This window comes from Xenopus laevis, chromosome 1S (genome assembly GCF_017654675.1).
Source record: "Xenopus laevis strain J_2021 chromosome 1S, Xenopus_laevis_v10.1, whole genome shotgun sequence".
Taxonomy (NCBI): Eukaryota; Metazoa; Chordata; class Amphibia; order Anura; family Pipidae; genus Xenopus; species Xenopus laevis.
The window spans coordinates 32,823,778-32,851,110 of record NC_054372.1 but is presented as its reverse complement, the minus strand read 5'-3'; the positions used below and the strand labels follow the sequence as shown (position 1 = coordinate 32,851,110).

Genomic DNA, 27,333 nt, shown 5'->3' with positions numbered 1-27,333 from the left:
ATAGCTGTAAAATTGCACTTTGTATAAATGTCTATTAATCCGAGCTACTAGCTGCATAAATTGGCCCTGGCTCAACAGATGCGTGGGACATTGATAAAATTGCAGAAATTCACAAGTAACCTGTACCCAGCTAGACTGGTGAACAACTCCTGCAGTCTCGTTAACCGGAAATGTCCTACAACCAGAACCACTTACTCTTCGTGACCTTCAAATGGTTATTATGCTGGCCCTGCATTGCATTACTGATTGGGCACAACCTGTTAATTTGGCTCCCAATTAAGTGAATTAAAAGCTCATTTCACTAAACCTTAGAGGCTTAGAACAACCACATCCCAAGTGACTCCCCTCTATGTGTCCTACAGTTACAGTGGAACGTCTAGTTTCATGGGTACCAAACTAAATGTCACATCTTCCCCATGAAGACCATGACAGTTACAGCTTTGGGAACACTGGTAAATTACAGCTGTAATGGGTCATCATAAAGATAAGCCACCGAGACTGAATGTGAACTCTACAAAAGAGACCGACTTCAATCATAACAAATGTGTCTACTGGGGAGTCTAACAATGGTGACACACAGCAGATGTTCCTGAGAAATGGAATCACCAGTTGTAATGGCTAATCACTATAAAGGGTTGAGGAAGATTGCCAGCACTGAAATCCCAATTGATTCTCCCTATACAAATACATTTAAAAAAGCCTAAGGGCTCTTACAGACGAGCGGTTTAACCTGCGCTCCCCAGCGTTGCGCTTTCTTCCGTTCAGCCGCAGGGGAGCGCAGGAGTAGACAAACTGAATTATTTCAATGGGGCTGTACTCGCACAGACGCATGGTTGCACCGAACGCAGGTAAAATGCAACATGCTGCATTCCAACCTGCATTTGGCGCTTACATTCGTAGGATACAAGGGTAAAATCTGTACGTCTAAGGTCAGCTTAAGCCTCGGACTGTGGGGTGAGAGGGGTCAAAGGATATTGGAAGTTGTAGTACAATAGTTACTATAAAATAAAAGAAATATGAAAATAAATTAAAAAAATGATCCAGACAATAATCTCTGCTGTGTCTAACATCACGTTTCCCGTCTATAAAGAATAATGACTACTGGGTGCACATTCTGACCATCCCCTTCCTAGTTTCACCACTGGCTCCTGGGTTTGAATACAGCTAGCACGGGGGTTACATATTCAGAGGGTTACAGGCACCCAGCCTTATTTGGTCAAGCAGTATCTGAAAATGAATCAGAAAGTGCTGAAGCTAAGCCTGAGAATTTCCTAAAAAGTAAATAGTTTTGGGGGCTAGGGAAAGTGCAGAGCCTGACAGATGCCTTAGCCATCTGGCTACACTTAGGCCAGGGATCTACAACTTGTCAGCTTCCCAGCTGTTTCTGAACTACATCTCCCAGAAACCCTCACGCAGCAGCTGTAGTGCAACCACAGCTGAAGGACTAGACAGTAGAAGGCACATGACCCAGCTGGGTTTATGGAAGTTGTAGTTCAACAATTCATAAAGTCACAGGTTGGCCTCTCCTGCTGCAGCGCCTCTGCTTTACATCAAGACTGCTCCCTAAGAATAATAAAGAAAATCAAGGCAACATTCCTTCTAGGCAAAAAACCTTTGATGAAATGTAAACAGGGCTGGCTTGTTTGTTTCAGTCGTCTCAGCACTAATGTAACACATGGAAAACAAATAAGCAGCGGCAGGGATTTATCGTGTGAATTTACAAATGTACTTGACAGGCCACATGCTGGGATATACAGTCATGTATCAGCTGGAGGGCCACCAAGCTGAATGTTCTGGAGCTGAAAGGGTCCCAGGTTGCCAGACCTAACAAGAAGCTCCCTGCGGTATACAAACAAACACAAAAAAAAAGGGTATCAGGGAGGCAAAGCTCTGCATATTTCTCCCATTAACACATTCACGGCTAAATGGAAATTGCTGTGACATTGCCACAGGCAGTGGAAAGGTTAATGCTGCAATTAGACCTATAGCCCCCTTTTCCAGTGTTCTCTGTTTACTAAAGTAAAAGAGCTTGGCGGAGGCTTCATGCAGCCCAGATCGGGTGACACTCATGTGGACTCCTTTGTTAAATCCATAGCGAGGTAATAAAAGTTTCCCTTTCTTCTCTCCACCCTAAAAGAGCCTCCTTGTGCTTTCCCAGCACACTCCCAAGCTTCTCCCCAACCCCCACCCAGTAGGATTCGTGCCAGCAAAATCCCCACACCACTCACTGCCAAGACCCTGAATCTCTTTCTCTCTGCCTCCCTCAGAAACCCCCTAAACTATTTGCCCTGGGGCTCCAAACATTTCTGCACCAAAGCACTTCTGGAACTTCTCTCTCTTCAATGAGCCACAGACCCAGGCCCCACATAGGTACTGTCCCTCTAATTCTTTATCTGTGGTTACATTAATTGCCTGCACCCCAAATGTACTGGGTCATTAGTTGGGCTAAACACACAGTGAGTTCTGCTCTGTGGCCCTTCTGACCACTCATCCCTTTGACTCCTTTGGAGTCCCCACCCCGAGTCTCTGGAATAGCCACATCACACTACTGCTGAATCCAAGTGCTGGGGCCCCCGGACAGCAAAGGGAGCTATTTTATTCTGGCACAGTAAACCGAGCTCTTTTCTTTCAAAAGGCACAGAGAACAGTGTGACTGCTGGAAAATTATAGCCCTTTAGGAACAACAGCTCACGCCTATAACTCTGCCAGGGATATCCTACTTACACAAAGGAGTGTAGGGAAGGGAGAAATATCAATCTTATGTTACTTTCCTAAACCTGCATTCATCCTGCTGTAGCTGTACTGTAACTCACAGCATTCCCTGACAAGCCCAAAGCCATAGGTTGGACATTCCTCTTGTGTTCCAATACCCTTGAGGTAAAAAAAAAACAAACCTTTCTGGGGCATGGGTCATTATATTAAATTACTAATTGACTAATCCATAGCAACCAGCTATTAGCTCTGATCAGTCATCTGCAGCAAAACTATTGAAAAGAAAGTGCTGATTGGTTGCTATGGGTCACTAGCCGAGTAAAGCGTCCCTATATTTGTTGGAAATTAACTTTCTCTGTTGCTTGGGAACGATTCTGAGATAGAGCCACACTAATCACTTATGTATTAGTAAAGCTGAAAACACAGAGGGGAGATTTCCTTTGCAAGACAAGCACCCAATCCACACCCCACGGCCGGTTATGTCAGCCATCTAAAAGTTATAGTCTGCAGGCGGCAAAAATGCCCAGTGATATTACAGCCTGAACATTGTATCACACGTCTGGTCTCAGATGTATGTAAAACATCTGAGACTTCATAGTTGCAACTTTGTTTTTAAACATAAGAGAAAATAGCAATTTATTTCATACCCATGAACAATTCTCTAGTTATCTAGAACCTCACCAAACAAGTGGATCACAATGGAGCATCTGAAGTGAAGTACAAAAAAGTGCTTCTACCATGAGGCAAGGTGAGAACCTACCACACTCGGGTACCTACCCTGGAGCAAATCTGCCTAGAAAAATAAATCACAATTAAAAAGCATGGGTGCAAACAGCTCATTTAAGTTTTATTTATTTTTTTTGAGGTTTTTTTTTTGAAACATAAAACAAAGTCACAATAAATCAGTTAGTTTTGATATCAAAACATCAGTAGGAGGTGAGAATTGCTCATGGGACTGCAAGTCACTGTATAATAGTTGCCAGAAAAGCTTCACACTGTAAGGAGCAGAAAGAGTTACTTTGTTCAGGCTACTTAGTTCTTAGGGTTTGTTTAGACTTCAGCCCATTAGTGCTGTCCTTGATTATTAGATGATGACCCCTCTCATGCTTCTATGGTGCCGCTGCTGTATACACAGGTGGGAATCCAGAGCAAAGGAAACATTCTGCAGCCATGAGAAAACCAGTGATCGTGTGCCCTGCAGAAATACCTCCCCGGACTCATAAATCAGGGAGGGGGAGGATGTTTTGGCTGCACACAGATTCAGAACTTTGCACCAAGCATCACTCAGCAGTTAATAACTTCCAGAGAAGTCAGTGACACCTTAGGGTGAGGCTCTATACATGCACCGCATATATATACAGAGGGCAACTCAGGGTTAAGGAAGCTTGCAACTTCTCCTTAATCAGTTAGCTATTAATGCTATCCCGAAATTCCTTGCACTGAGTACTCAGGTCACAGACTAAAGGTGGCCATAGACGTAGAAATCCGCTCATTTGGCGATGTCGCTAAACTAGTGGATCTCTCCCCAATATGTCAACATTGAAGTGGGTGATATGTGGATAATCATAATGGACCTGATACGAGCAGTCGGATCACATAGATGTGGCCGCTATCCGACGGGATTTTTTAACCTGACCGATCAAGATCAGATATCGACTGGGGAAGCCCGTCGGATGGCCCCACACACAGGCCAATAAGCTACCGACTCGGTCTGTCGGCAGCTGTTATGGGTCCGTGTATGGGGGCCTTAAAGGAGAAGGAAACCCCCTGGGCACAAAACCCCTCTCCTGTGTTGCCCCCCCTCCCTCCTGGCCTACCTGTCCCCCTGGGCAAATGCCCCTAACTTGTTACTCACCCCTCTGCGCAGGTCCTGTCCACGGAGTTCACAGGCGCCATCTTCTCCCACACGATCTTCTTCCTGCTTTGACTGGCGTCTTCTGGCGCATGCGCAGTAGGAACATTTACTGGTACGGATCTACTGCACATGCGCCGAATGTCATGAAGTGAAATCGGAAAACTTTGTGACATTCGGCGCATGCGCAGTAGATCCGTACCTGTAAATGCTCCTACTGCGCATGCGCCAGAAGACGCCGGTCAAAGCAGGAAGAAGGCGCGCGTGGGAGAAGATGGCGCCTGTGAACTCCGTGGACAGGACCTGTGCAGAGGGGTGAGTAACAAGTTAGGGGCATTTGCCCAGGGGGACAGGTAGGCCAGGGGGGAGGGGGGGCAACACAGGGGAGGGGGAGGGGTTTTGCGCCCAGGGGGTTTCCTTCTCCTTTAAGCTTTCTTCCCAAACAGCAGGCAAACATCATGGAGGGGGAAGCAAGACAGCACCCCTCTAAATTGTCTTCATCCATAGTAATGCTCCCACCCCAAATGTAAATAACAACAACTTAGAGGGGTGCAGTCCGGCTTCCCCCATGATGTTTGCCAGCAGGTTTTGTATTAATTTCATACAAAGGATTTCATGGGGAGCCATATCTTGCCAAACTGACACAACACTAGCTGCTAAATGCACTAGATGTGCAACTTTGATTTGGTTTTGACCATGAGTAAATACTGCACTTGGCACCCCAATCTATACACCTTCCGACTATTGCTTGGCACCCAGTAGGGTTGCCACCTGGCCAGTATAAATGTTGCTTGATGCCAATGTTATTTATAGGGAAAAACCATAAAAATATAGGAAGGCCGGTATTTTTCCTAGAAAAGGTGGCAACCCTAGACCCTAGAGACAACAGTTCACTGGGCTCATAATGTTCGATGGGAATTGAGTTATATGTTAGCGCTTAGTCTGCTATATTGCTCATTCCTTTGTCAGGGCTTTATATTCAATCTTTAAAGGTACATACACTCAACAGTGTTTACACCACCCTGGGATGCATTTCCCAAAACAAGTATTGTGCTGCCTAGAACTAGCACTTTCATACCAGATATTACAAATAGGGACTAGCAACTTCACTGGAAATTACAACTAGGGACTCCCTCAACATTTAGAATCGTAAGCTTTTTTAGGAAGGGCTCTGGATTTTCTGATTCATACTGGACACCTATTAAAATAAATATGAATTTATTGCCCACCCTATTTATAATACAGGTATGGGATCCGTTATCCGGAAACCCCTTATCCTTTAAGCTCCAAATTACGGAAAGGGCGTCTCCTATAGACTCAATTATGTCGGGTTTATTTAATCTTCATATGATTTTCTAGTAGACTTAAGGTATGAAGATCCAAATTATAGAAAGATCCATTATCTGGAAAAACCCTGGTCCTGAGCATTCCAGATAATAGGTCCCATACCTGTACAACCAGTGGGTTAAATACAGCACAGGTATGCAAACTTTTATCAAGAATGCTTGGGACCTGGATCTTTCCAGATAATGGATCTATCCTTAATTTGGATCTTCATATCTTAAGTTTACTAAAAAAATCATTAACTGGAAAGCTCCAGGTTCCAAGCATTCTTGATAACAGGTTGCATACCTGTGCTGTATTTAACCCACTGGTTGTACAGGTATAGGGGACCTATTATCTGGAATGCTCGGGACTTGGGGTTTTCCAGATAATGGATCTTTCCATAATTTGAAACTTCATACCTTAAGTCTACTAGAAAATCATATGAAGATTAAATAAACTCAACAGGCTGGTTGTGCTTCCAATAAGGCTTAATTATATCATAGTTGGGATCAAGTACAAGCTACTGTTTTATTATTACAGAGGAAAAGGAAACCCTTTTTAAAAATCTGGATTATTTGATTATAATTGAGTCTATGGGAGACAGCCTTTCCATAATTTGGATCTTTAAGGATATTAGGTTTCTGTAAACATTAAGTAAACCCAATAGGCTGGTTCTGCTTCCAATAAAGATTAATTATATTAGTTTGGATCATGTACATGGTACTGTTTTATTATTACAGAGAGAGAGAGGAAATTGTTTTGTTAAATGTGGATTATTTGGATAAAAAAGAAGTGTATGGACAATGGCCTTTCCGTAATTTGGATCTGGATAACAAATTTTCGGATAATGGATCCCATACCTGTACTGTGTGTCATGTGTAATAGATTTCAACTTGCTTGTATATATGACATGATTTTATGCAGGGTACAAAAGACACTTGCCCCACACATGGATGTTCAATAATAATAATAATAATAATAATAAATAGCAGGTACCAACAACAACAATTAATAAAAGGGAAGCCATATAGACGAGAATAAGCTTCCAGACATGTACCTCACAGTGCATACACCCCACTCCAGAACTGGACCAGCTCCAGCTCATATGTGAAATACCAGCCACTTTATTCAAACAAACACTTCCTGCAGCTCCATACAATAAATGAAGAACAAACAGACGTTAAAAAAAAAAAAAAGTTTTAGATCATATTTGAGGGGGGGGGGGTTCTTTTATACACATTTTTTTTTATCTTGAGCTGAATGCCACTTTATCAGCCCCAGCCGACAAAAAAACGAAATAGCAGGCAGTTGTAGTGACCTTTCAGCTATCAGTCATGAGCAACTTATAGTAAAGGGGATCGCCGAATTCCCTGGTCAAGTGCATCTGCAGAGCTGCGATTAGAGCGGCCAGAGAGATATTACTGCTCACTGTCACTTCTCTGTCTGGCCCTGCTCAATCTCGCCTATCTCTCAATAGATTGCAGCAATCGGCCACTTAAAACACCCCACTTTTTCTTTTTTTTCTTTGCACTGGTAAAAAAAAAAAAACAGTAACAAGGTTACAACTAAACTTAAAAAAAAAAGTGATAATTTTTTCCAGTAAAATAGTTATTTTATTATATGAGCGGTAAGATGTGAAGCTGCTCGAAACTACAGCTCCCAGCATGCTCTGACAGCTAACTATATCACAGCTGGGCCACACAAAGTAGGGATCGGCATTGTGGAAAACAAAAATAGAAATAGTTTTGCACTGAAATGCATAGGTTATACTGTGTGTAAAATGTAGGTCACACACAGGGGTGTAACTATGGCTGGGGGCACAACTCATTATATTTATATCAGATTATATTTCACTTCCATTCTTAGGGCTAGTCCACACGGGGAGATAGCGACGCGTTTGCGGTCGCGGCGACAAAGCGCCGCGACAGTCGCCGCGACCGGCGCAGGCGACAGTTTTGTATGGGCGCCTATGTAAAAACGCCTGTGCTAACCACACGAGGCGATGCGCTTTTCAACAGTCGCCTGAAAAAGCCTGGCGAGGCATTTTCAGGCGACTGTTGAAAAGCGCATCGCCTCGTGTGGTTAGCACAGGCGTTTTTACATAGGCGCCCATACAAAACTGTCGCCTGCGGCGCTTTGTCGCCGCGACCGCAAACGCGTCGCTATCTCCCCGTGTGGACTAGCCCTTAGGGTTGGGGCAGACGGGCAGATTCGGGGAGATTTAGTCGCCTGCGGGGTGACAATCTCACCGAACTGCCTTCCGTCTGCATGAATGAAGAATCGCCTGCGCTAATGCACTTGCGGCACTTCGATTTACAAAGTCGCCCGAAGTTTCCTCGTGAGGCAATTTCGGGCGACTTCGGAAATCGAAGCGCCGCGAGTGCATTAGCGCAGGGGATTCTTCATTCATGCAGACGGAAGGCAGTTCGGCGAGATTGTTGGCCCGCAGAAGAGGCGATTAGTCGCCAGGCGACTAAATCTCCCCGAATCTGCCCCAACCCTTAGTGGAACATTAACTGACAAGCAATAATAAGATTGTGTTAATTAAAATGTGTTTTTAAAGTTTCTGTGGCCCTAATGAATTTGCAAGGGGCCCCGGCAATTACACAGACACTGAAAGACGCACATAATACAAAGACCACGTTTGGTCCTTTCTCCCCTCGGCTGAGGAATCTAAACACACAAAGTGCTTTCAGGTTGGGACAAGCCTCTGCCTCACGCATCAAAGCCCCACACTCAATGCTCAGCGGTGCCAGAGGCTTTGGCAATCCAGAGTGGTACAGAGTATCACACAGAACCCTACAATCCTCCCCGTGTGATACAGTTGCGGCTGCGCTTCCGCAGTTCATAGCGATTCTTTCTCTTTACTTTTAGCTCCGGTTCTTTGTTGTTTTTCCCCCCTTGCGACTTACCAGCCTGGAGCGACCTATTGTCTCCTGTCCGTTCCACGCGCGACTAAACGGGGATCCCCATTGAAACCGGGGCGTCTGCAGAACATTCACCTCTTTCGCTTCTTTTTCAGCATAGCCGCACGGGAGGAAAAAAAAAAAAAGTCAGTCGCTGCGACGATATCTCTAGTTCTAGTGCTCAGCACTCCGGGCACACGGGCTTCAGGGAGAATTCCACGCGATGCGATGGACACAGAGGGGGGAAAGTTGTATCCAAGTTGTCAGGACAAGTCCAGGCAGCAGCGGGGGAAAGACTGGAGTTAGGGAATAGCAGGAGCAGCGTGCGTGGCTCTCTCCCTGCCCATTTGCTGCCCCCTCCCTCTGCCTTTACCCCACCTCCACTTCTCTCTCCCTCTCTCTCACACAAGCAGGCAGCTCTGGGACAAGGTGACGTCACAACCTTCTCCTCACCCCCCACTAGGGACAGGGGAAGACGTGCCTGTGATTTAACGGTCTATTGTGTTGCCCCTGTATATCTGCAACACACGTGATCGCTCCTGAGCGCAGACAAACGCTCCCATACACAGCATTAGCCTTATTCATGTTTTCAATACATTTTGCAGAATTGTGTAAATGTGGGACTTGGTTTTTCCAACAAATGTTATCTATCGCTGACTCCACCACATGTTCACTGGCTGGGGAGCTTTTATGATTGTTATCCTTTATTTATATTGGCACAAACATACTAGATATGGCTTAAAGGAGAACTAAAGTTTAACTAAAGAAGTAGCTAGAAATGTTGTACATTATGTTTTGGGCTTCTGTACCAGCCCAAGACAACCACAGCCATTTAGCAGTAAAGATCTGTATCTCCAAAGATGCCCCAGTAGCTCCCCATCTTCTTTTCTGCTGATTCACTGCACATGCTCTGTGCTGCTGTCACTTACTGAGCTTAGGGACCCACTCACAATATACAGTACACATAGAATAGAAATGTCACAATATAAGGCTGATTAGTAATTAATAAAGATAATTACTACATGGCAGCACAGAAACCAGTGCAACTAGCATCAGAATTTAATAATAAGCCCTGTAGCATCAGTTTATATTTCAGACCAACCTAATTTTCTGCTTGATAATTTGCAACGACCCCTAAGCTTAGCTTCTCAACAGCTGCTCAGAGCCCACTGAGCTTGTGAGTGTCACAGACACTTTCCAAGATGGTGACCCCCTGTGACAAGTTTGAAGTCCTGGATCATTGCTGCTATTGACAATCTGAAACTTTAGGCTGGTGCAATAAATCCAGATTACAGACTATGACATTTCTAGCCATATTCATTTTTAGGGTTTAGTTCTCCTTTAACAGACTGGAAGAGTGGAGTGATTGGCAAATCTGACCTGTTTCGCTTTGGCAAAAAATTCGATGAAGTCAATGAGCTTTTATTGTGACAATTTTCAAACCCATGCAGTTTTTTTTTATTATAGTCTATGGGTGTTTTTCCTTGGTGAAACAAATTGAAATATTTTGCTCATACCTACTGGTGAACCCACAATCATACACACCCCTACACGAAATTGCATGTACCCAAAATCCACCTTAAAGGGCACCTGTTGGGTAAAAATGTTATCCCCAAACAAAGGTGAGGGCTAAGAGCCCACATTCTGGTTGGGGATAACAGTAGTTTTCTTTAAAAAAAAAATGCCCCCAGCCAGCGCTACGCTACCCGCACCGGAAGGGAGCTCCCGGTGCGAGCAGCCATGTTGTGTCACTTGCATGTGCATATTTTTATTATGCGCATGCAAGTTACACAACATGGCTGCACGCACCGGGAGCTCCCTCCCCGTGCGGGTACCATAGCGCTGGCGGGAGGCATTTTTTTAAAAAAAAGAAACTACTGTTATTCCCAACCAGAATGTGGGCTCTATTAGTCCTCACCTTTGGTTGGGGATAACATTTTTACCCAACAGGTGCCCTTTAAGGTAGCCTTACAAGAACCCATAAAAGCTGTCGAATCGGTCCTTCCAGGTTGAGTCGGCAGCTTATCGGCCCATGCATGGGGCCCTCCGACAACGCACCAAGAAAATTTCAGAGGGGACCAATATGCACCTATCCGGCCCTCCCTACACCTCCAGTCTGCCTGACAGACCCTGTGGCAGCCCGGACTGGCAATTTGTGGGTTCTGGCAAATGCCAGAGGGGCTGCTATAAGATGCCATAGACAGTGCCTATTTAGTGGGCTGGACGGGAGCTGTTTGGGCCTCTGTGTACCTGAATTGCCAGGCCCTATTTTGACTCCCAGTCCAGACCTGCCCTGTGGTCCGAGCGCCCCTGTCCCCTGCACCCACAGGGTCTGCTTCCACTTTAGTTACACCACTGATCCAGACAGTAATCAGCTAGACATTGATGGGCAGGTTTAATTATCCTGCATTGACTCGCTCATGTTGTCCTCCTACCAATGGGCTGTATTACCATCATTTTGATCTGATCAGCATCAGACAATAATGGGGGATCTTACATTAACAGGTAACTACACTACCAGTAAATTTGTAACATTGGCCTGACATAGCTGGTGTTTTGTCACTAAGCTGGTGAAACACTGGTTAGGCGGCAGGCAACCCTAAATCCAAATAATACCCATATTACTGCAGGTACCCAAACCATTGCAGCAATTAACACTTGTGCTTAAGGAGCAGGCAGCATATCTACAGAACACATAAGGCTATGAGCACACAGGGTGGATGTTGGTCCACCTGCGTTTTGTATGCATTTTCACCAAATTCTGCTCAGTGGCTGCACACAGACCAACACTGCGTGCCAAAGGAGCTAATGGAAGTGGATCTGCTTTTCTCGGCTTGCTTACAAAACACAGATGGAGAAAAGTGGATCGTCCACCACTAACCTAAGGAAGAATCCCCGCTGAGAAAGTCTAGTATAATCTGAGGGAAAGGCAGCCAGTATGGAGTATACTTGCACCATTCTTTAATGGTATTTTCCACCATGACCGTTCCTTTGTCTTCAGGATAGCTGCACCCAGCTGTCTGTCTACAGGGCTGTTGGCTGCATGCTGAAGACAGGAATTGGCCCTCTTAGTGAATTTTTTTACCTCCCAACATGCCCAAGTATTCTACTGACCTCATCAATCCTTTATTTTATGGCCCCTAAACTTGTAATAGGGAAGATCATGGAAAAATCCTGGACAGCCCTTACTTTAGGGAAATGTCACTAACTGCCAACACATAGTAGCAGTTAGTAACATTTTTTACAGGATAATTTTTCCCCTCTTGAAATGTGGCATCAAAATGCAATTTTTGCAATGTCTAAAGGACAGAAAATCCTATTAACACTAGGTAGAAGCAGATCTTATTTCAAAGCAACTTAACTGCTATTATCTTTCATAGTCATGAAAGTAACATGGTGAATCTGTTGGAAAAGAAAAACATTTTAATACATTAGTTTTTATAGAAATATGAATTCAGATATTTTGCTTCCTAGATGGCCACTGTGTCAGTCAAAGAAACGTAAAGATGATTAATTTTGCTAAGGGGACAAGAGCAGAAACTAATATCAGAAACTAATATCTGGAAAAACTGCACTGGAAAAGGGGTCTCAAGTGCAATCTCATGGGATGCCTTAAACTGTTATCTCTCTAGGTCAGGGGTCCCCAACCTTTTTTACTTGTGAGCCACATTCAGATGTTACATTTGCAAGCATGAAAAAAGTTCCTAGAGGTGCCAAATAAGGGCTCTGACTGGCTATTTGGTAGCCCTTCTGTGGATTGGCAGAATGCCGGAGGCCTGGCTTGACAGCAGGGCCGCAATCAGGGAGGACAGGCGGGACAAGTGTCCCGGGCCCGGGAATGAAGGGGCTTGCCAGCACTGAAGATTTGCGGCCAGCCGAACAGCCGAAAATGTGGAAGTGCTGAAAAGCCGAACTCCCGAAGCGGCGAAAAGACCCGAAGTCCCGAAAATAGCCGAAGTCCCGAAGCAGCGAAAAGATCTGAAGTTACGAAAACAGCTGGAATTGAAGTCCTGAAGCAGCGAAAAGACCTAAGGTCACAAAAGGAGGCGAAGTTGAAGTCCTGAAGCCACAAGTTCAATTCTACTGAACACCAATTTGTATTTTGTTTTGTTTTTTTAACATATCTTTTTTTTTTTTTTATTGCGTGAATAAAATGTCAACAGTACAGTTTTGTCATTGCGTTATTTTTCACAATATCGTGTTTCATATGTAATATACATTGAAAGGTATTTCAACAGTAGTAACTTGTGGAAATATAAGGTAATTATTACAACTTCCATTAAACAACAGAAAAAGAAAAAGAAAATAAACCAAGAATAACCAAAAGAAAAAAAAAAAAAAAAAAAAAAGGGAATAGATAAACATACTTAGGTAAATAGTATAGAGCAGGTAATAATGTGATTGCTAAGAGAATTCACGCATATTTCTCGAGCTTCTATGTTGTCCACAATTTGTAATCCATCCTGTTATGACGGGTTGTGTTCACAATTAACTTTGATAAGTAAATGTACTCGTGGGGAGAAATTGAGTCAAGGAAACAAAAGCAAAAAGGAAGAGGATTTCTTGTAGTTCTCCCAAGGTTGCCATATGTCATCAAAGAGTTCTTTTTTGTTATCTGCAATGGCTGTTAGTAAATGCATTTCTTGAATATAATTGAGTCTAGAAACAAATTGAGTTACAAAAAGTGTAGGAGAAACCCAGTTAAGTGCAATAACCCAGCGTGCTGCTGCCCATATCTGAAATAGCAAAGCATTGGTAATTTTATTAAAATCTGGATTAGGGTGATTCAGTAAAAGATGTTGTTTTGTTTTTTTAATCCCCTGGCCACACAATGTATTATTTTAAAATTCTAAAGGCCCCTGCCACTAATGTTTTTTTTTTTAAATATTTTTTAGGGACCTAATTTTGTTTTAACTTGCAAGGGGTGCCCTGGCACCAATTTTTTTTTAAAAATAAATTTTTGGGGCCCCAATTTTTTTTAACTTGTAAGGGGGCCCTGGCGCTAATGTTTTTTTTAAAAAGAAATGTTTTTTAGGGGCCCTAATTTTTTTTACTTGTAAGGGGGGCCCTGGCACCACTGCTTTTTAAAAAAAACTTTTATGGGCCCTGGCGCCAATGTTTTTTTTTTTTAAACTTATCATGGGAACCTGACCATCAATATCTTTTTATAACTTGTGGGGGGGGGTTACTTTTTAAGCGCTGATGTTTGTGTGGTCTTTTAACTGTGATGTAGAGTGGGCGGGGTCTGGGGCGGGACTTGGGCGCCAAGGTGGGTGGGGTCCAGGGGTTTCCGAAAATTTTATTGTACAGGGCCCTAATGGCGGCCCTGTTTGACAGTACACCTGGTTTTTATGGAACCAAAACATGGCTGCAAGCCAGACGTACAAATATAATCGCCTTCTTTGAAGCCACTTCCAAGATGTCAATGAGCAAAATGTTGCTCAAGAGCCACTGTTTGGGGACCACTGGTCTATGTGCTCTAGAACACAAAAAAACTGCAATTACATCTCCTCTGGTCACCAATAACTCTCCTTTCTGCGCTTCCAAAACTGACAATTATGGTAGGACGGCTATTAGGAAACTGATTGTAACCAAAACTGGTGTGCAAAACACAAAGTTACAGAATATTTGCACAAGGCTTATACATTTGAGCAGAGGAAGCAGGTAATATGGCTCAATGTGGTGTTCATTTTCATGGATGTGATGGAATATATAGCCATCTTCTCCAAGATGCCCCATATTCCATAATGAAAGGATAGAAAGAAAAATAGAAAGGCCAGAAGACCAATAATTTAATCAACATTGTCCTAATTAATATCAGTAACTTTGTGTTTCTATCAATCAGGAGAGCAATGGGTATTTACCCCAAATCTTATCTCATTACTCCCTGCCAAACACAACCATCAGTTGGTTGCTCCATAGTTTGTAAAGCTAATGCCTAAACTCCTAATTGGAAATTGCCCATATACTCAGCTGAACACTGCAAATAACTTTTTATGCCACCAGGATTAAGTGGCTAAGTCTAAAATCCACTTTACCTAGAGGATCAGCATATCCTAATCGTCCTTTCCTTCTTGATTTCTTAACCCCTTCGATCCCCAGAAGTGCTTTTGTCTGGTATCTTACAACTCTCATTCAGCAGTGTCCGCAAATTAGGTCCTAGCCAAATTCATCCTCCTGTTTGTCATCTATTATCTATTATTATGCATATGTAGGGCTCTTCATTCATTATTATTTACTCTTAATCAACATTTAAATCACCAACATATTCCACAGTGTACCACAAACTGTGGGAGGTCACCCTCGTAAACTTTCAAAGGCAAATAATAGCTACAATATTAAAAAGCCATTAAAACCATTTCTCACACATATAGTGAGTTCAACAAGCGCATCAAAATAATCAGTTTGGGTCTGCACTGTGACCATGTATATATATATATGTATATATATATATATATATATATATATATATATATATATATATATATATATATATATATATATATATATATATATATATATATATATATATATATATATATATAGTATGCTTTCAAATGTGCCAACTTCCCTGGCCCTGTCACTATTCTGCTGGAAGATATACGCATTACGATTAATATTGTTGACCATAGGCTGTCAGTGAGTTCAAGAGTTGCTGATGGCATCAAGCCGACCCTACAAATGCTGGATTTCAGTGTTCCCTAAGGCTTGCCTGGAGATGTAATTTGCTCTCCAGAGGTCACATTGGTCACCCCTGTGACCCGACACTTATGTTACTGTAGACCAGACGTGGCCAGACTTTAAACAACAGGGGATCTATTTTAGCACTGATATCTCATCAAGGTCTTCCTCTGCAAATCAACTGTCAGCTGTTACGCTGCCACTAAAACTGTAACAATGAATACAGAGAGGCAAGTTTAATTCAAAGGAACTCCATACCTCGGTCAATTATTTTTAAAGAGGTTTTTCACCTTTTAATTAACTTCTACTATGATGTAGACAGTGATATTCTGAGACAATGATCTTTCTTGATTCTTCATTTTTATTAGCATTTGTGGTTTTTTTGAGTTATTTAGCTTTTTATTCAGCAGCTCTCCAGTTAGCAAGTTCAGCAATCTTGTTGCTAGGGTCCAAATTACCCTAGCAACCACAATTTGGTTTGAATAAGAGAATGGAATATGAATAGGAGAGACACAGAATAGAAAGATGAGTAATAAAATGGAGTAAATACAATACATTTGTAGCCTTACAGAGCATTTGGGTTTTTTTTTAGATGGAGTCAGTGACCCCTATTTGAGAGCTGAAAGGAGTCAGCAGAAACAGGCAAATAATTTAAATACTATAAAAGAAAAAGAAAATGAAGGCCAATTGAAATGTTGCTTAGAATTAGCCATTCTATAGCTTACTAAAAGTTAACTTCAAAGGGGTGGTTCACCATCGAGGTAACGTTAAGTATTTTCTAGAATGTCCTATTCTTAATATCTTTGCAATTGGTCTTCATGTATTTCCCTTTCTCTTTTGCCTTGATCTAGCTCTCAAGTGGGGGTCACTGACCTCACTGAAAAAAAAAATGCTCCGTAAGGCTACAGATTTATTGTTATAACCACTTTTTATTACTCACCTTTCTATTCAGGCCTCTCCTATTGATATTCCAGTCTCTTATTCTTCAAATCAATGCATGGTTGCTAGGGTTATATGGACCCAAGCAACCAGATTACTGAAAATGCAACCCAGAGAGCAGCTGAATAAAAAATGAAATAACTCAAAAACCACAAATAATAAAAAATGAAAACAAATTGTAAATTGTATCCCTTTCTATATATACTTAACCTTTACTAAAGGGTAAACAGCCCCTTTAAATACAAATTCTTACAGTATCAGTAAAAACAGTTGCAGGAACCATGGGCAAGAACTATGTAACTATGTAACAGACAGAATGCTTGTAAACTACTAATACCTTCTTAAGAACACACTCTTAATAAAACTCTTTCCATAATCTATATTTGTTTAGTACTATGAGGCTAGGCACCTAGGTGCATACTATTAATGGATGGGGGCAACATGAAGTCTAGTTAGTGTGACTGCTTATCTGTTGGCTTAGATCTTTTTTAGAATTAGACTACAAAGAGTGGTGGTAAATTGAACATTTTCTAATTGGACCAGTGTTGTTAGTGGAGTACCACAGGGCTCTGTACTACGTCCTTTGCTTTTCAACTTGTTTATTAATGACCTGGAGGTGGGCATTGAAAGTACTGTATCTATTTTTGCAGATGATACAAAATTGTGCAGAACTATAGGTTCCATGCAGGATGCTGCCACTTTGCAGAGTGATTTGTCTAAACTGGAAAACTGGGCAGCAAACTGGAAAATGAGGTTCAATGTTGATAAATGCAAGGTTATGCACTTTGGCAAAAATAATATAAATGCAACATGCAAGTTATACACTAAATGGCAATGTGTTGGGAGTTTCATTAAATGAAAAGGATCTAGGGGTCTTTGTAGATAACAAGTTGTCTAATTCTGGGCAGTGTCATTCTGTGGCTACTAAAGCAAATAAAGTTCTGTCTTGCATAAAAAAGGGCATTAACTCAAGGGATGAAAACATAATTATGCCTCTTTATAGGTCCCTGGTGAGGCCTCATCTGGAGTATGCAGTTCAGTTTTGGACTCCAGTCCTTAAGAGGGATATACGTAAATGAGCTGGAGAGAGTGCAGAGACTAAGTGCAACTTAATTGGTTAGAGGGACTTCAATTATGAGGGGAGACTGTCAAGGTTGGGGTTGTTTTCTCTGGAAAACAGGCGCTTGCGAGGGGACATGATTACACTTTACAATACAAGTACATTAGAGGACATTATAGACAAATGGCAGGGGACCTTTTTACCCATAAGGTGGATCACCGTACCAGAGGCCACCCCTTTAGACTAGAAGAAAAAAACTTTCATTTGAAGCAACGTATGTGGTTCTTTACAGTGAGGAAAGTGAGGGGAATACACTGCCAGGTGATGTTGTGATGGCCGATTCTGTTAATGCTTTTAAGAGTGACCAAACTATTGTTAAAAGTGCCCAATATCTTATTCTGCTCACGCTTCTAGGGTCTGATCATTGCAGCCAAAAAATTAAGGACCCTCACTCGTATGAAGAGGAAAGCACAGTGAACACCGATGATGACAAGTTTTTAGCCTAGATGGTCAACACCCTGTAGTCCTGTAGCTGAGCTTTACTGTATCTGCAGCTGTGGGAACATAAGGTGTATGATTGAACTGACAGCTAATAGTGTAATTAAAATAAAATGCCCTAAATGTATAGAATATTAAACAGAGCCATTGCTGAGCTGAATGCTATGCTGTGTGAAGTGCAGTAATATCAGGAGGATGTCATATTTTTCTAGCCTGACATGAAAGTTTGACCTCATTTTGTTATCCACCTGACAGTTGGTATTGCTACTTACTTTGCCTAAAACAAAGTAATGAATTGCATTAAACTGGGTTAAAGGGATAGGCCACCTTCCACAAAAGCACCGTTTTGGGGCAACTTTCCTTTTTATTCTTTTTACACTCTGTAAACTGTACTTGGAAGGTGAATTAGCTTCATCATCATGCAGTAACAAACAACAATAGTGGTTCCCAAAAGTACTGTAATGTATTAAAATATAATAAACCATCGATGTATTAAGTATACATTACTTGATACATTATTTAAAAGCAGCAGTTCCTACTGAGCATGCTTCCTGAGCTTTACAAACATTAGACATTACATTTGATGTCCGTAGTTGCTGACATTCCTCTGATTCTGCTAAGTAATGCATCGCGTCCTGAGCAAATTGCAAACTGGCTTCCTGAGCCAGATTCGGACCAGGCCAGCGGGACACCAGGGAAAAAACCCAGTGGGCCCCACCAGGCCCAGATCCGCTCCTCACGGCTGGCAGAGCAGCTTCCTTCCTGGCCATCCCTGTCTTTTATTGCAGCTGAAATGCGCACACCAGCCTGAGGGGGATTTGGTCCTGGGTGGGGTCCCCATAGGGGTTATCGGAGGAGGGACTGGGGGGGGTGCAGGCTCCTGATGTTGAAGCTGCGGTGGACAAACACCCCCCAGTCCGACTCGGTCATGAGCTCATGAGCAGCTACTGGGCAACACCAGAGAGAGAGAGACAAAATGAAGCAAATTTATTATCCAGAAAGCCCCAGGTCCCAAGCATTCTGGATAACAGGTCCCATATACCTTGCATGAATCAATATTGGCGACAAAACAATTGTATTGGGTTAATTTCATGTCTAAATTATAGTAGGCTTATGGTATGGTGATCCAAATTCTGGAAAGATCACCTTATCTGGAAATCCAGATAAGTTCAAGCATTTTGGATAACAGATATCAGCTAAAATTCTTGAATGGGTTCATCTTGATCATGTTTTTAATCATGTTTAAAAAAAAAAAAAACCCACTTCATTAAAAAGGTTTTGAAGCCTGAAAAAACCACTGACTTATACAGCAACTAAACTACTTGGAAGGTGAATTAGCTTCATCATCATGCAGTAGCAAACAATAAGAGTGCATGGCATATTTACATTGGCATTTATCAGTTATTTCAAAACTATACTTCTCTTACCCCTGTACAGCTGCTATATCTTGGAGAAAGCTGACAACATTAGCTATGGAACAGAAATTTCTGTAGTGTAGGTTTGTTCTAACCAGGAGGGTACATTGAACACAAAATTTTGCTTATTTCTGTACTATACCTACCCACCTTTTCTTCTCGGTGGCCATACACTGGCTTCCACAACCCAAATGGACAGATAACAAATTTCTGGCTATACACTGCAATGGCCAAATGCTTTAGGTTTTGTTCTTTCAGGCTGACAGTTCAAGGTTCTGCTCCTCTGTTTCCCTGCCAAGGAAAATGGGATCTGCTGCACCTCTTCCTTTCCCTAACAAGGACCTCTTCTAAACAGAGTAAACAATACATGGAATAGATAGGTACTGTCTTCCCTATTACAACCTGAATTGGCAGAGGACATTTTTGGTCTGATTAAATGCAGTAAGACAGTCTATTAAACTGCCCCCCAGAGCTGAACTAAACCCAAACTGCCTGTTTTTCTGTATAGCCAGATTAAGAAGAAGAAAGAAAAAAAACTGTGTGTATATCACCGAGTAATCAAACAGACATTTTTTCTGCGAGTAGAAATAAACTGGAAAAGAGGCAACAATTGAAGTGAATAGCCGTGGTCAGAAACGGGTTACAGAATGGAATGCTTTGGATTTACACACACAGTTCCAGGACAATGAAGGTTTATAGGAAAGGCTGTGCCATAAAAGAAGAGCAGACAGCTGTTTTTTGATCTGGAGGAAAGAGATGCAGGTCATATGACAACCTAAAATAAGCCACCCTCCTCCTCCTCAAGAAGCAAGCTAGCCACAACCAGGAGCAAAATAAAATCTTTACTACATTTTTACAGCCCTGTTTCACTAACAATGCACACGTTGCTCATTCCAAGAACGTAACAATGGTGTCACTACATGGGGCATAAAAAAATGGAAGGTACAGAGCATTGCATCATATTTTGCTCCAAACAGAACAGAGGGGAAACATTAATCATTATTTAGGTAGTTTATCAATGAGTTCTGCCTTTGTAATGTTGTGAATCAGAATAACTTACGGACTTTAAGTTTTTGTAAAGTTGAAAGCAGCTTTTCATTGCATCAATTCCGCCACAGAAACACATGGAACCATAAAAGGCATTAGGATTGGATTCATAAAGCTGGCCATAGATGCAAAGATCCGATCGTACGAATCATCGTACGATCGGACTTTCCCATCTCCCGACCCGCCACTAACTATTCAGATCAAAGTCTTACCAGTCAGATTAGTAAAAGAACAGATCAGCAATGTTCTGCCCCTGACAGCAATCGTACGATATCTATGTCCAACAAAAGCTAGTGACAGTCTCCCACTGAAAATCGTACGATCGGCAATACACGCAGAGATATTATCGGCAGCCGACAGAAATTTTCTAACCTGTCCGATCGACCAAACGACCGATCTCCGCCGGACGAAAAATGTCGGGACTCTCCACACACGTTCTGAAAATCGTACGAATCCTCGATTCGTACGATCAGATCTTTGCGTCTATGGCCAGCTTTAGGCACAACTGAAGAGTGGATATAGACACAAAATGCAAAGGTAGCCCTGGGAGTAATACTTGTAACCGTTTGTTTGTTAACATGCCTATGATTACGTATCTCAAGTTACGAAACGTATTAGGACAATGTTGTTTTAAATTATGGAATACAATCGATTTTTATTTACATCGGTGTGCATCAGGAGTACGTGCTCATTTCTTCAGTTGTCTAGCCCTGGAAGTAAACTAACATTTAAGGGCAGAGACACATATGGAGATTCGGGGAGATTAGTCCCCCAGCGACAAATCGCCTCTCCTTCAGACGACCCAAACTGCCTTCCCGCTGGCTAGAATCTAAATCGCCAGCAGGATGGCACTTGGAGCGATTCGTTTTCTGCAGTTGCCCGATGTTTTCTCCTGAGGCAACTTCGGGCGACTTGGAAAACAAAGCGCTCTGAGTGCCATTCCGCCGGGAAGATTAGTCGATCGGAAGAAGAGGCGATTTGTTGCCGGGCGACTAAACCCCCCCGAATCTCAAGGTGTGTCTCTGCCCTAAGGCATGTACTTATTCCAATGCACCCTTGAGCCCATTGTACTTTTGCATAAGCTAGAGAAAAGATTTTTGTACCTTTCGGTCACGGTAGAATGCCTGTGTCACGGCCTCTGTCCCAGGTAGAGGCTAGTGCAAATGCGAAATCTTTAGAGTAGTGAACAAACAGGCTCCAAACTGCAGAAGCTGTGCTGCAAGTTTTTTATTTTAACACAACATGTTTCGAGCTGTGTGGCTCTTTTTCAAGTGTTCCACTTGAAAAAGAGCCACACAGCTCGAAACATGTTGTGTTAAAATAAAAAACTTGCAGCACAGCTTCTGCAGTTTGGAGCCTGTTTGTTCACTACTCTAAAGATTTCGTACTTTTGCATAAAGCACACAGTTCGCCAAAGCAGGGTGAATTATCTCAGTGGCACAAGATGCAACACGAATAGACGCAAGTGAATAGCATTTTGAAGGAAGCAATTTTCACATCAACGTCAACAGGAACAGTGGGAGGCGGAAAAAGGCTGAAAAGCTCTGTTACATTGTCCAAAATCCCAAATCAAATCCCTAGATCTGGTGCAACTGAAATGATATTAGGGCTTTAACATTGTTCATTTTGTTATATTAACAAACATTTAGCATTGTCACACAGCTAATCTATGTTCATGCATTCACCATTATGTACAAAGTTAAGCATCCTCGCCATTGGTATAATTTAAAAAATGTATGAATGTGCCTTTCACAAACTCCACTAAATATCAACATTTGCATTCTGACTCATCAAAGACTCCATTTTGGCAAATTCCGCCCACACATCCCTTTAGTATTTAGCTTGATATCCATTGACTCTTTCTTCCAAGTAAAGAGAAGAGAATCCACATTCATATTTCCCATCTTATAGTCTATCTAGTCTAGTCTGCCCTTGATCATACAACTGTGAAATGCAGCGTGGCACAAACATATTTTAATAATGCATTTATTGCTATAAAAACAGTTTCAAGGGGATTCACTTAACTTGCAAAGGAAGGAAGAGCAGTGGTTTTATTCTTCAAAAAATCTATCTAGATCTATCTATCTATCTGAATTGTAGGCCAATGTTAAAGGTGACTATGTGCAGGAAACTGTTATCCTGTAATGTTATTTAATTGAATTTCGTTTAGAAGGAGTATACAATACAATGCTTATTCTCAGGCAGATAGTTAAAATGTGTAAATGTCTTTTCAATTAATTCATACATCCATTCTTTATGTACTGTATGGTAAGAACACAATGGAAAAGGCAGTTATCCTTTTATTGTTGTGGGATTATGGGACTTTTCTTGTGAATTATAGTGGAGTATTTTACCACGAATGCATAGAGGATGCATTTCAATATGGCATAGATTGTCCTTAGATTGTTATTCTATTTAATTATTTGAGAAAGACTTCTCCTTTCACCATATCTGAATAGGGATGGTGTACCAAGTACCAAAGAGTCAAGTTCAGCATTACAGAACTAACCCAACAAGAGATATTATATCGCTCAGGGACATATTTTTGCTTGGTACTAAAGAGTTTGAGATTTCAGTGGGATGAAGGGGATTAGTACCAATCCTGTTGCAGAATAACCAACCTTAAGAGTGTTTCTGATGGGAATTGCACACAGGACAATTTTGGGAGCCATGTCCCCCACATTTATATTTTGGATTTTGCCAAAGCATTTGGTACAGTGCCCCACAAACAACTGCTTTCTAAATTAAGGTATTTTGGGTTTAATGAGGTAATTTGCACATGAATAGGAAACTGGCTACAGGATCGGGTACCTTATCTACTTAGAGTAAGGTTCTTAGTGGGGTCCCTCAGGACTCTGTATTGGGTCCACTTTTATTTAACTTGTTCATGAATGACTTAGGGGATATTGTAAGTAATGTATCAGTGTTTGCAGATGGCACAAAACTTCCCAGACCAATTAATTTCATCCAGGATGTGGCATCCTTGCAACAGGATCTTGACAAACTGGCAATCTGGGCAGCTAAGTGGCAAATGAAATTCAATGTTGATAAATGTTAAGTCTTGCACCTGGGATGTAAAAATATCCACTTATACCCTTAATGGGACTGCACTAGGCAAATCCATTATGGAAAAGGACCTTGGAGTCCTTGTAGATAATAAACTTGGCTGTAGCAAGCAATGTCAGTCAGCAGCATCAAGGGCAAATAAGGTCTTGAGCTGTATTAAAAGGGGCATAGAGTCACAGCAGGAAGAGGTCAGTCTTCCACTTTACAGAGCACTGGTAAGGCCCCATCTAGAATATGCCGTACAGTTTTGGTCTCCAGTGCTCAAACAGGACAATTACAGAGGGTCCAGCGAAGGGCAAAGCTAAGCTGGTAAAATATATGGAAAAATTTAGTTATGAGGAAAGACTGGCCAAATTGTGAATGTTCACGCTGGAGAAGAGGCGCTTAAGGGGTGATATGATAACTATGTATAAATATATAAGGGGATCATATAATAATCTCTCTAATGCTTTATTTGCCAGTCGGTCTTTCCAGCTGACACGAGGTCACCCATTCCGATTAGAAGAAAAGAGGTTCCGCCTAAATATTCGGAAGGGGTTTTTTACAGTGAGAGCTGTGAAGATGTGGAATTATCTCCCTGAATCAGTTGTACTGGCTGATACATTAGATAGCTTTAAGAAAGGATTGGATGACTTTTTATCAAGTGAGGGAATACAGGATTATGGAAGATACTCATAGTACAAGTTGACCCAGGGACTAGACTGATTGCCATCTTGGAGTCGGGAAGGATTTTTTCCTCATCTGAGGCAAATTAGAAAGGCTTTCAGTGTTTTTTTGGCTTTCCTCTGAATCAACTAGCAGTTACGCAGGTTATACAGTGTATAGACTTAAAAGGTTGAACTTGATGGACGTGTGTCTTTTTTCAACCTAACTTTCTATGTATATTTCATAGCTCAAAAATGTGGGACAAAATACCCCAAACATCAAATAAAAAATTAACAAAAGCTAGAAGGGAGAACTCTGGAGGAAGATTTCCTTTGGTCTGCATGTCTTGACAGGATGATTCCAAGTTCAGAGCATTCTCATTACAATCTTAGTGCAAGTTTTACAAGCACTGTGGCCTAATAATTCACCAGAGAACTGCGCCATGGGTTAGTTCGCCAGAGAACATCGTCGTTGGTTAGTTCGCCAGAGAACTGTGCCATGGGTTCGTTTGCCAGAGAACTGCACCATGGGTTAGTTCAACAGAGAATTGCATTGTGGGTTAGTTTGCCATAACTGCACCATGGGTTAATTTGCCAGAGAACTGCATTGTGGGTTAGTTCGCCAGAGAACAGCACTTTGGGTTAATTAACCTGAGAATTGCTTTGAGGGTTAATATACCAGAGAATTACCAAACAGTTTTTCTATGTAACTGAAAGCTCTATAGTGCTGCCTTCTGTTAATTTAGAGACTGCGGTTCCCTTGGCTCCCCCTTAAATACAAGCACTGTGGTTTTCTATTCTTGGTTTACAGACTGTGTTTTGGATGCCAGTTAATATGTTACACTATGGAAATATGTCTCAATGATATTTAATGGGAAAGTCTATTTTTTTACAGCTTTGTGAAACCCTTTTGGAATCTCCCTTCCAGCGTGTTGCATTTGGCCCAGCGGGGCAGACAGCAGTTTGCAGATGTGCTTTAACATCCAATCTCCAGGCTCCATATACCCTCTCTCCCCCCCCCAACTGTTATTTTAGCTTTCCAAGTAAAACCCTTCTAACATATACGCTCCCTTATTATTTTCACCTTTCTCCCATCTCATTCCATTTCATTCTCACTTCATTTCATCATCCCCCATCTCCGCATACAGTTTCCACATTCAGGAGTATTTTGTCAGCATCTTAAGACTTGCTGGCAGACAGCTGCAGATACTGCCATTGGGATATGATTTATATATATATATATCTGGAATCTTTGCATTCTGCTTGAAAACAGACAGAGGGATATGGGGGGGGGGTGCACTGGTCTATGTAAATGCAGGTATGAGATCCCTTATCTGGAAACCTCTTATGCAGAAAGCTCCAATTTATGGGAAGGCCATTTCCCCTAGACTTCATATTAAGCAAAACCTTAGCTTGTAATTGATCCCAACTGAGCTATACTTAAAGGGATACTGTCAAGGGAAAAACATTTTTTCAAAATGAATCAGTTAATAGTGCTGCTCCAGCAGAATTCTGCACTGAAATCCATTTCTCAAAAGAGCAAACAGATTTTTTTATATTCAATTTTGAAATCTGACATGGGGCTAGACATATTGTCAATTTCCCAGCTGCCCCAAGTCATGTGACTTGTGCTCTGGTAAACTTCAATCACTCTTTACTGCTGTACTGCAAGTTGGAGTGATATCACCCCCCTCCCTTTTCCCCCCAGCAGCCAAACAAAAGAACAATGGGAAGGTAACCAGATAGCAGCTCCCTAACACAAGATACAGTAACAGCTGCCTGGTAGATCTTAAGCTGGCCATAGACGCAAAGATCTGATCGTACGAATCGAGGATTCCCGACATTTTTGGTCCGGCGGAGATCGGTCGTTTGGTCGATCGGACAGGTTACAAAATTTCTGTCGGCCGCCGATAATATCTCTGCGTGTATTGCCGATCGTACGATTTTCAGTGGGAGACTGTCACCAGCTTTGGTTGGACATAGATATCGTACGATTGCTGTCAGGGGCAGGACATTGCTGATCTGTTCTTTAACTAATCTGACTGGTAAGACTTTGATCTGAATGGTTAGTGGCGGGTCGGGAGATTGGAAAGTTCGATCGTACGATGATTCGTATGATCGGATCTTTGCATCTATGGCCAGCTTAAGATCAGCACTTAATAGTAAAAACCCATGTCTCACTGAGACACATTCAGTTACATTGAGAAGGAAAAACAGCAGCCTGCCAGAAAGCATTTCTCTCCTAAAGTGCAGGCACAAGTCACATGACTGGGGCAGCTGGGACATTGACAAAATGTCTAGCCCCATGTCAGATTTCAAAATTGAATATAAAAAAAATCAGCCCTTTTGAGAAATGGATTTCAGTGCAGAATTCTGGTGGAGTAGCACTATTAACTGATGCGTTTTGAAAAAAACATGTTTTCCGATGACAGGATCCCTTTAATGCTTATTGGAGGCAAAGCAATCCCAGATCTTATTGGGTTTTTTTGATGATTAATTTATAATTGATCTTTAGTAGACTTAGGGTAAGGATTCAGGGAAATTAATCGCCCTGGCGACAAATTCGCCTCTTCTTCGGGGCGACAATCTCCCCAAACTGACTTCCCCCTACCTTCCCGTCGGCTATAATGAAAAATCTTCAGCGGGATGGCACTCGCATCGCTTTGTTTTCCGAAGTCCCCGAAGTTACCACGTGAGGCGCTGGGGGCGACTAATCTCCACGAATCTGCCTGTGTGTCCTTACCCTACAAAGGGTTGTTCCCCTTCAAACACTTTTTTCAGTTCAGTTGGTTTGACATAGTTTACCAGAAATAAAAACTTTTTCCAATGACTTCCTATTTTTTATTTGTGACAGTTTTTTTCTAATATTGAAGAAAAAAAACTTCTAAAGCAGCTCTGGGAGGGGGGGGTCACCGACTCTTTAACTGTTTTAAATGGATATATTTAGTTGATACATTTCTTATCTTTGTCCCTGCTGAACAGAATCCATGAGTTTCATTACAGGCAGCTGTTAGAATTGATACAATAGTTGCTGATATTCCACAGATACTGCCAAGAAATGTATCAACTAATGTAGCAAATTGTAACAGTTCAGATGCTCCTGGATCACTGAGCTGCCAGACTCAAACACTAGAGACACAAACATTAAACTTCAGTTTTGGGAAAAATTGGAAAGCAATTGGAAAAA

General features: G+C 41.9%; 1 protein-coding gene across 5 annotated transcripts in view; it reads right to left on the bottom strand.

Annotated features, from left to right (window-relative positions):
• Positions 1 to 27,333, bottom strand: part of LOC108706612 (protocadherin Fat 1) — a 173,242-nt gene that overhangs the window by 129,213 nt on the left and 16,696 nt on the right. For 2 of the 5 annotated variants that reach the window (XR_005964876.1, XM_041579501.1), the window contains exon 1: positions 8,803 to 9,189. The exons of 1 other annotated variant lie outside the window; for it this stretch is intronic. The gene's annotated coding sequence lies outside the window, so the exon portion shown is untranslated. Of the gene's footprint in view, positions 1 to 8,802; positions 9,190 to 27,333 lie in introns of those variants that run through there. 2 more of the 5 variants (XM_041579500.1, XM_018243176.2) reach the window with 2 other exon arrangements.